Consider the following 9,383-nt stretch of genomic DNA (forward strand, 5'->3'; position numbering starts at 1 on the left):
ATCCAAGCTCTGAGGACCTTCCCCAATCAGTCATGAATGGTGGCGGAAAACTAAACTACTCACTGGAGAAGAAGACTCCACAAATATCTCTCAATGATGTGAAAGTCCAGCACATTAGTGCAAAAGTCAAACCTGAAATATTAACATCAATCTTCATCCAGAAGTGCTGAGTGGATGATCCACCCTGACCTCCTCCTAAGATCCCCAGCGTCAAAGATGCTGGTCTTCAACCAATTCAATTAATTCCATATGACATTTAGAAACAACAGTAGATACTGGGCACTTCAAAAGACCTTGACAAATTCTAGCAATTTGTGCTCAACGACTAGCTGTCCCCTAGCCAAGCTGTTCCAGTACAGCTATGATACTGGCATCAACCTGATAATGTGAAAAATTCCCCAGGTACATCCTGTGCATGAAAAGCCAATCCAGCATGGCTAATTACTGCCCAATCAGTCTACTCTTGATGGTCGGCAAAGTGGTGGAAAGAGTCATCAACAGTGCTCTCAAGCTGCAATTGAAAAGGAATAAATCTGCTCACTGACTCTTAGTTGGGTTACAATTAGCTCCTAGCTTCTCTACAGCCTTGGTTCAAACATAGACAAAAGAGCTGAACACCATAGGTAAGGTGATATGCTGTCTTGATGTCAAAGGCAGGCATTTTGAGTGTGTGACATCAGGGAGCTCTAGTAAAACTAGAGTCAATGGGAACCTCTGCTAGGTGGATTCATACCCAGCACAAAGGAAGATGGTTATGATTGTTGAAAGAAAATCAGCTCAGGAGTTCCTTAGGATCATATCCTAGGCCCTGCCATCTTAAGCTGCTTGCACTTTTCCTCCATCATAAGTTCAAGGGTGGGGATGTTTGCAGATAATTGCAAATATTCATGACTCCTTAGAGACTGAAGTAGAGTGTGTCTATATATGCAGCAAGACCTAAATCATATCATGGTTTGGGCTGATAAGAGGCAAGCAATATTCACACCACAAGTGCCACAAAATGATCATCTCCAACAAGAGAAATTCTAATCATTACCCCTTTATGTTCGATGGCACTATTATCACCAAATCCCCTACTATCAATATCCTGAGGGCACATTAACCAGAAACTGAACTGGACCAGCATATCAATGTTGTGGCTACAGCAGCAAGTTAGACTCTAGTTAGACTCTAGGACTTCTGTGGCAAATAACTCCTTTCCAGTCTCCCAAAACTTGGCCACTATCTACAAGGCACAAGTCTGGAGAGTAACAAACATAGTGAATGATGAGAAACTCCCCACCATTTGGAGGTCTGGCAGCATTTGTGTAAAGAGAAACAGAGTTTACATTTCAAGTCTGGTATGATTCTTCTTAAGAATTAAAAAGTGTTGGTAAATAGGCTCTTTTGATGGAGGCAGAGGAGGAGCAAGAGGGCAGATGGTATAGAGGCATGTACAAAAGCCAAAGGCGTTTGGAGCACAAGTCATCTTTTTCTTTCTTTCTCCACTATTAACAAGCCCTTCACTGCCCCAGAATGTGGTGGATGCCAGGACATTGAGTAAATTTGAGGAGATAGATAGATAGATTTTTAATTAGTAATGGGTTAAAAGGTTATACAGAGCAGGCAGGAAAATGCACTTGAGGCCAAAATGAGATAAAGATGAATCATATTGAATGGCCGAGCAGGCTCAAGGGGATGAATTGCCCATTCCTGCTCTTAGTTTTTATGTTCTTGATGTTCTTACCTCTTAGTTTTTATGTTCTTGATGTTCTTATCTCTAGGGTCGGTATGAGTGAAGAGCAACGGTTTAGTGATGGTCTTTAGTTGCAGAGAGTAAAGTGCCTTCCTGTCGCCCCTTTACATATGGCATCTGAATGATGAAATGCAAAAGGATCCACCATCGTTAAAATTTCCTACCCATAAAACTTGTTTTTTTACTTGCATGTGAATGTGTAATAAGGAGAAATGTAAACCCAAAAACCCGACCTGCTTCCCGAGCAGAAATCTTTTTGTGCCTGTCTCCACACTTGATCTGAAAAAAAGAAAATTCTGCACATTTTATCCATTACTCCGTTCAATAATTTTTAGTAAAATAGAATTTGCCCTTGGAGAAAGTGGAATGTAAATAGCTTTCATTCTGGGAGCCAGCAGGTGAAACCGTGAAAACAAGCACCAAAATGTTGCCTTTTTTTTAACCTGGAATAGGTCATCATCTTGTCTGCCACGCTACGAGTTACAAGTACCACAATATCTATTACTGGTTCTCAACTGTTTAAGGCATAGATGCACCTTTTTTGGCAGCGCACACTTTCAGATTTCAATACTTACCGGTGCTTTACTTGTGAGTTACCTTCCATTATAAATGAGATAATGATCATAGTGCCTTTCGGAAACGTTAAAAATTGCTCACGCTCAGAATATATACTGGGAAATCACATCAGCCTTAAGACTATCAGAAACAGGAACAGGAGTAGACCATTCAGCCTGCTCTGCTTCAATAGGATCATGGCAGATCCGACATTCCTTATGTCCACTTTCCTGCCCTTTCCCCGTAACTTTTGATTTCCGTAATGATCAAGAATCTATCTACCTCAGCCTTAAATATACACAAGAACTCTGCCCACGTGGATCTCTGTGTCAAGGAGTTCCAAAGACACAGAGCCCTCTGAGAGAAGAAATTCTTCCCTATCTCGGTCTCAAATTGGCACCCTTTTATTCTGAGACTATGCCCTTTGGTCTTAGACTCTCCTATAAGGGGAAACATCCTTTCAGCATTTACCCTGTCAAGCTTGTTAAGAATCCTGTATGTCTCAATGAGATCACCTCTCATTCTTCTAAACTCCAGCAAGTAGAGTCCCAACCTGTTTAGCTTTTGCTCATAAGACAATCCGTACATATCAGGGATCATCCTAGTGAACCTTCTCTGAATTGCCTCCAATGAAATGATATCTTTCCTTAAATAAGGGAACCAAAACTGCTCAGAAACCTCCAGATGTGCATTTTGTTCAGTTGCAGTAAAACATCTCTACTCTTATACTCCAAATAAACTGCAATTGCTGAGAAGGTACAGCAACAATTGGTATTTTTTAGTACCATTACTCTAATAAAATTCACAAGATGCATGCTGACAAAAATTATGGCTAAAATTTGTGATGAAAGTACTGTGCCATCTAGTGCATTGACAAGTAATTGTTTCAGGTAAGTAACAGGGTAAGTGTTAAAATTTGAACACAAACTCCCTTTGGAAATAACAAAAGCAGGTTTCTATGGAACACTGCCAACACACAAGATTTTTAATAAGCTATATAGAATGACATAAAATGATTATTTATAGTAAAATAAAAGTGATGTTGCATTTTTGCTTGAGCAAGTCCACAGGATGTTGATGTTGGTTGGCTCGCCGAGCTGGTTTGTTGTTTTGCAGACGTTTCGTTACCATGCTTGGTAACATCCTCAGTGCAGCCTCCGATGAAGTGTCGGTGTGTTTTCCCGCCTGGTTTTTAAACTCTGGGGTCCGTTGAGATGGATTGCCTCACTTCCGGTTTTCCTTCGTAGTGGAATGTATATGGGGTCGAGTTCAATGTGTTAATTAATAGCATGCTTCGTGGAGTGCCATGCTTCTAGGAATTCTCGTGCCTGACGCTACCTAGCCTGTCCCAGGATCTTGGTGTTGTCCCAGTCGAAGTCGTGGTTCTCCTTGTCCATGTGGATTGAGATGAGTGAGTATTGGTCATGTCTTTTTGTAGCCAGTTGGTGTTCATGTATTCTTAAGAGAGTAGAAACCTCTTAAAGTCTTAACCTCTTCAGTCCCTTGAGCCTCTTCCACCATTTTATAAGAGCCTGACTGTACTCTCTGCTTTTCTGTCTATACTTTCTATAGTTTGACTCCCTGTTGATGAAGAATTTATTTAAATTTAATTTTAAAAATGATTCTGTTTCCACCACCCTGTGGGGAAGAGAATTCCACAGAGAACATTCCAGAGTGAAAATTTCTTGTTCTCTCCATTTTAAGTGGGAGATCCCTTTAGTTTTAAATTGTATTCCCTTGTTCTAGTCTTTCCCATAGGGGAAACATCCGTTCAACATTCGCCCTCCAAGCCTCCTCAGGATTTTTTATTCTTCAATAACATAACTTCCCATTCTTCTAAACTCCAGTGGATATAGACCAGCCTGTACAAACCTTACTCAACTCTTTTATACCAGGAATCAACTAAATGAACCAACCAACTCTGTACTGCTTCTACTGCAATTATGTCCTTTGATTTTATCTGCTAATAACGTCCCCTTAATGTACCCCCTACCTGTCCTTTATCCACCCGTCCTCGCTCCTCCCTGTCTCATTCCAACTCCTCTGTGTCTGCACCCCTAACCCTGTCCTCACTCCTCCCCCTGTCCTTGCAGTTCCCCATTCTTCTCTCCTCCTCCCCTATTCCTTACTCTTCCCCATTCTTTGCTCCTCCCTCAGTTCTCACACTTCCAAGTCCTTGCTCCTCCCCTCCGCAATCCCTGCTCCTCCCACCGTCCTCTCTTCTCCACATTCCTTGCTGCTCCCTTCCCAGTCCCCTCTCCTACCCTCAGTCCCCTCTCCTTCCCTGCCCCCAGCAGTCCTCTCTCTCCAGGTGCCACTGCATTTCAACAGCTTGCTGCTTCTCTGCCCATGCACAGTGTGACCTATGCCCATAATATCAGGTGACAAAGGGGTCTGGAACTGTAAGCATGCAGATTTCTGGGTTAGCGTGTATGCGCAGTTGAGGGTATCAGCAGACAGTGCCTTATGAATTAATGCAGATTTCTTTCTATACAAGTCTGTGTTTACAGCAATGACACATAAAGCAGATTTTCCTCTGTTTCCCTTCTATATTTTTGTTAGTTTCCTCCCTATCCTATTGTGGTGACAAGCTTGAATCCAGTAAAGCAAAAATATAAAACAAAGAACAGTGGAAATCTGAAACAAAACAGAAATTGCTGGAGAAACTCAGCAGGTCTGGCAGCATCTGTGCAGAGAAAGCAAAGTTAATGTTTTGAATCTAGTAACTCTTCATAATCTATAGTAGCTAGGAAAATGTGCTATGTAAGGTGACAACAGAGGGTAGGGGACAAAGAGTGAGCAGATAGTCAGAGATGGAGCTAGAGAGTGAAAGAAGAACAGTTAGGCAAACAAAGGGATAGATGATAATACACTAGGGAGAAAAGAAAGCTGATAATGGGGACCATATGTAGATGAAAATGGGTTGGCTATGCTGAAAGCAGCCCATGAGCCAGGGAGGTGGGGGGAGGGGTGCGGTGATGGATATAGAAGAAGGTGTTCAGGTTCTAAAATTTTCGAACTCGATATTGAGTTTGGAAGGCTGCAGAGTCCCCAAGCAGAAATTGAGATGATGTTCTTCCATCTTGTGCTGACCCTCACTATAGCGCTGCAGCAGGGCTGAAACAGAAATGTCGGCCACAGAACACAGTAGTGTGTTGAAGTGGCAGATAACTGGAAGCTTAAGGTCATTTTTGGTCAGTAATGTGGTTGTCCGGTCTGCATTTTGTCTCCCTAATGTAGAGGAGACCACATAGTGAGCAGCAAATATAGTAGACGAGATTAGGTGAAGTGCGGGTTCATCCTGGAAGGTGTGTCTGAAGCTTTGGATAGTGAAGAGAGGGGAAGGTAAACAGGTAAGTGTTGCATCTTCTGCGTTTGCATGGAAAAGTGCCAGGGGGATGTGGGAAGATGTTGGGAGAGGAGGAGTAGTAGACCAGGGCCACCTACCTTCTCCTTTATCCATCTTCTATCCGCCTCCCTCTCTCTCCCTGTTTACTTCAGAATCCCCTTTCCCTCCCCCATTTCTGAAGAAGGGTCTAGGCCCGAAACGTCAGCTTTCCTGCTCTTCTGATGCTGCTTGGCCTGCTGTACCCCTTGTTATCTCTTAGTCCCAGCATAGTGCTGATGAGGGAGAGGAGGGGAATACATGTCTGGTAGTGATATTCCACTGGTATTCGTGGAAATGGCAGTTTATGATCCTTTAGATGTGGATGTTAGTGGGTGGAAAGTGAGGACTGGGCGACCCTATTGGTATTGTGGGAGAGAGGAGAAGGGTTGAGGGCAGAAGTACACAAAATAGGATAGGGTTAGGGTTACAGCTAAGGCCCTGTCAACCATGTTGGCAAGGAATTCTCAGCTGAGGAAAACCATGGACATTTCTGAGGCCTCCTGCAGAAAGTGGCATCACCAGAACAGATGCAACGTAGATGGAGAAACTGAGAGAACAGGGCAGAATCTTTATAGGAAGCAGGGTGTGAGAATCTATAATCCAGGTAATTGTGAGGCTGTGGGTTTCTAGTGGATATCGGTGGCCAGCCTATCCCAGAAATGGAAACAGAGATGTCAAAAAAGGGAAGGGCGGAGTCAGAGATGGACCAAGTGAAGGTGAGAGCAGGGTGGGAATTGGAAGCAAAATTGTACATTTTTCCACTTCTGAATAGGAGAGGGAGGCAGCACCAATGATGTCATCACTGTATTGGAGAAAGAGTTGTGGGGAGGGAGCCAAATAGGATTGGAACAAAATATTCCAAATTTCTTTCTCCAAAGCAGTAATTATGTCACTGCTGAAAGGAATAGTGCTTAATTGGATATTTCAGAATACACAGAACTGATACATTTTAACAAGAAAATAAAATTCCAAGAGGTTAACCCACCATTCGTGGTTAACTAAAAAATTTAAAGATAGAATCTTAAATATTTTTAAGGAGAATGTAGATAGATTCTCGATTACCAAGGGGATGAAAGAATATTGGGGATTGAGAGGAATGTAGAGATGAAGTTAAAATCAGATTAGCTATGATATTATTGAGTGGCAAAGCAGGTTTGAAGTAGCGTACTCTTGTTCCATGTTCATATGTTCGAATATGTCACGAACTGGGAAGACCGTGCTGATAATCGTGTTTCACTATCCCATAAGCCACCAGAAAGTATATAAATGTACAAAATCGCAATGAGACTTTGGCGTCATATTTAACTCTGATGAACTACTGACCAAATATATGAGCTATTGCTGAGACCGCCTATTTCTATCTTCATAATATCACTCTGATCTGCTCTGTCTCAGCTTATGTACTGTTATAACTCTCAACCATGCCCTTATTGCCTACAGACTTAACTATTCCAATACACTCCTGCCCAGCTTCTCACATTCTGCACTCAGTAAACTTGAAGCCATCCAAAACTCTGGAACCTGTGTCCTCACTCTTACCAAGTCATACTGACCCATCGACCCTGTATATGCTCACCTACTTTGGTTCCCAGACAAACAATTCCTCACCTTTCAATTTCTCATCTTTGTTTTCAAATCCCTCCATAGACTTGTTCCATTCTCTTCCAGTTCCACAATCCTACAAGATCTCTGTACTCTGGCCTCGAGTGTTAATTAATTCTGAAACTAGATGTCAATATTTTATACTTAATACTAAATTTATTTACTGAGTGCAACATTACAGATATCTGTCCTGTCCCTAACTAACACACAGTTTCTGAGAAGTCTCTCTTTAAATTGATTGCTCATAATTGCATAATCAATTAAACAAATAAATAAATCAACTCCTATGGTACTTAATCAATCAATCCACCTATGCATCCTTAATAATAAACGTACAGTTAACATTGGCATCCCTGACCTAACTGTTTCACCATGCCCTTTTGCAATGAATAGAGTCAACATGTTTTTTTTGCAGGATCATACATTGATGATTACCAAATAATTTCCACCCCACTTTAAAATCCTGTTTAGAAATTTGAACTGTTCATACATGTTGTAAAGTTACCAAAAGGCAAATTACTTAAGTAGTACACAGAGGACTGATCATTTAAATCCCGCATAGTGGAGGATTTGAAGAGAATAGCATGGTCAGTTGAGTCTGATCAACACAAATTGGAAAGCTAGAATCTAGTTTGAACTCTGCTCACTTTACAGACTGGTATTTACTCCAGATCATCCAATGGTATTGTTGTTGTCTTGGTGATATGAAAGCAGTACTAAGTAAATCATAAGGCTAAAATTAGCAATTTCATCTTATGATGTAATCTTTGGATGAGACTAATAATATGATTTGCAAGACAATATACGGAAATGAGGAACAAGATTACAGGGCCATTGTAGCCAAAGTGTATATTACAGTGTTATGTGAAGTCTATTTAGCCATTATGATAGCAAAATACTGCTTTATACACAATGCTTTTTTTTCCCTCTCATAATATTAAGTTCATATTTCTGCCCATGTCTGAACATGTTTATTAGTTCTCTTGTACAAAACATTTAATGCTGAATTTTTGGAACACAACTATCATTCTATTTGTATAATATTCATATAACAGTTACATGATTATTTAGAATTCATCGACTAGACCAGATGTATAGCCCAGAAACAGACCCTTCAGTCCAACTCATCCATGCTGACCAGAAATTCCAAATTAATTTAGTTCCATTTGCAAGCATTTGGCCTTTATCCCTCTAAACCCTTCCCATTCACATACCCATTAAGATGCTTTTTAAATATTGTAATTGTACCAGCCTCCACCACTTCCTCTGGCAGTTCATTCCGTACACGCACCACGCTCTGCGTGAAAAAGTTGCCACATAGGTCCCAAAAAATCTTTCCTCTCTTAGCTTAAAGCTATGCTGTCTAGTTTTGGACTTCCGTACTCTAGGGAAAAGACCTAGACTATTTACCCTATCTATGCCCCTCATGATTTTATAAACTTCTATAAGGTCACCCCTCAGCCTCCAACACCCCAGGGAAAATAGCCTCAGCCTTTTCAGTGTCTCCCTATAGGTCAAACCCTCCAGTTCTGGCAACATCCTTGTAAATCTTTTCTGAATTATTTGTGGCATCAAATATTACATTTGTGTAAAAGTACCTCACTTTAGCAAAATGAATCAGCAGGCGGAGTGCAAAGACTCCACAAAGTGTCCACTGTTCAAACATCAGTTCGAGAACATCAGACCAAAGCAAAGATGTTGGGGTGTACCTTCAATCCTGGGCATTATGGGCTCATGGTGAAAGGATATTCAAGCTTGGTTCAAACAAACTGTTCAAAAATTGTATAAATCACTGAGATAGCAAGAACTGCAGATGCTGGAGTCAAAAATAACAAAGTGTGGAGCTGGAGGAACACAGCAGGCCAGGCAGCATCAGAGAAACAGGAAAGCTGACATTTTCAGTAGGGATCCTTCGTCAGAAATGGGGAGGTGGGGGAGCTCAGAAATAAATAGAGAGGAGGGGTGGGGCTGGGGAAGGTAGGTGGGATGGTGATAGGTGAGTGCAGGTAGGTAGTGGTCGGGATTGGTCAGTGAGGTGGGAGGAACGGATAAGTGAGAGAGAAGACGGACAGGTCAAGGAGGCAGGGATGAGAGGGAGTGTTG

Source organism: Rhincodon typus, chromosome 21, assembly GCF_021869965.1.
Source record: "Rhincodon typus isolate 14 chromosome 21, sRhiTyp1.1, whole genome shotgun sequence".
NCBI lineage: Eukaryota > Metazoa > Chordata > Chondrichthyes > Orectolobiformes > Rhincodontidae > Rhincodon > Rhincodon typus.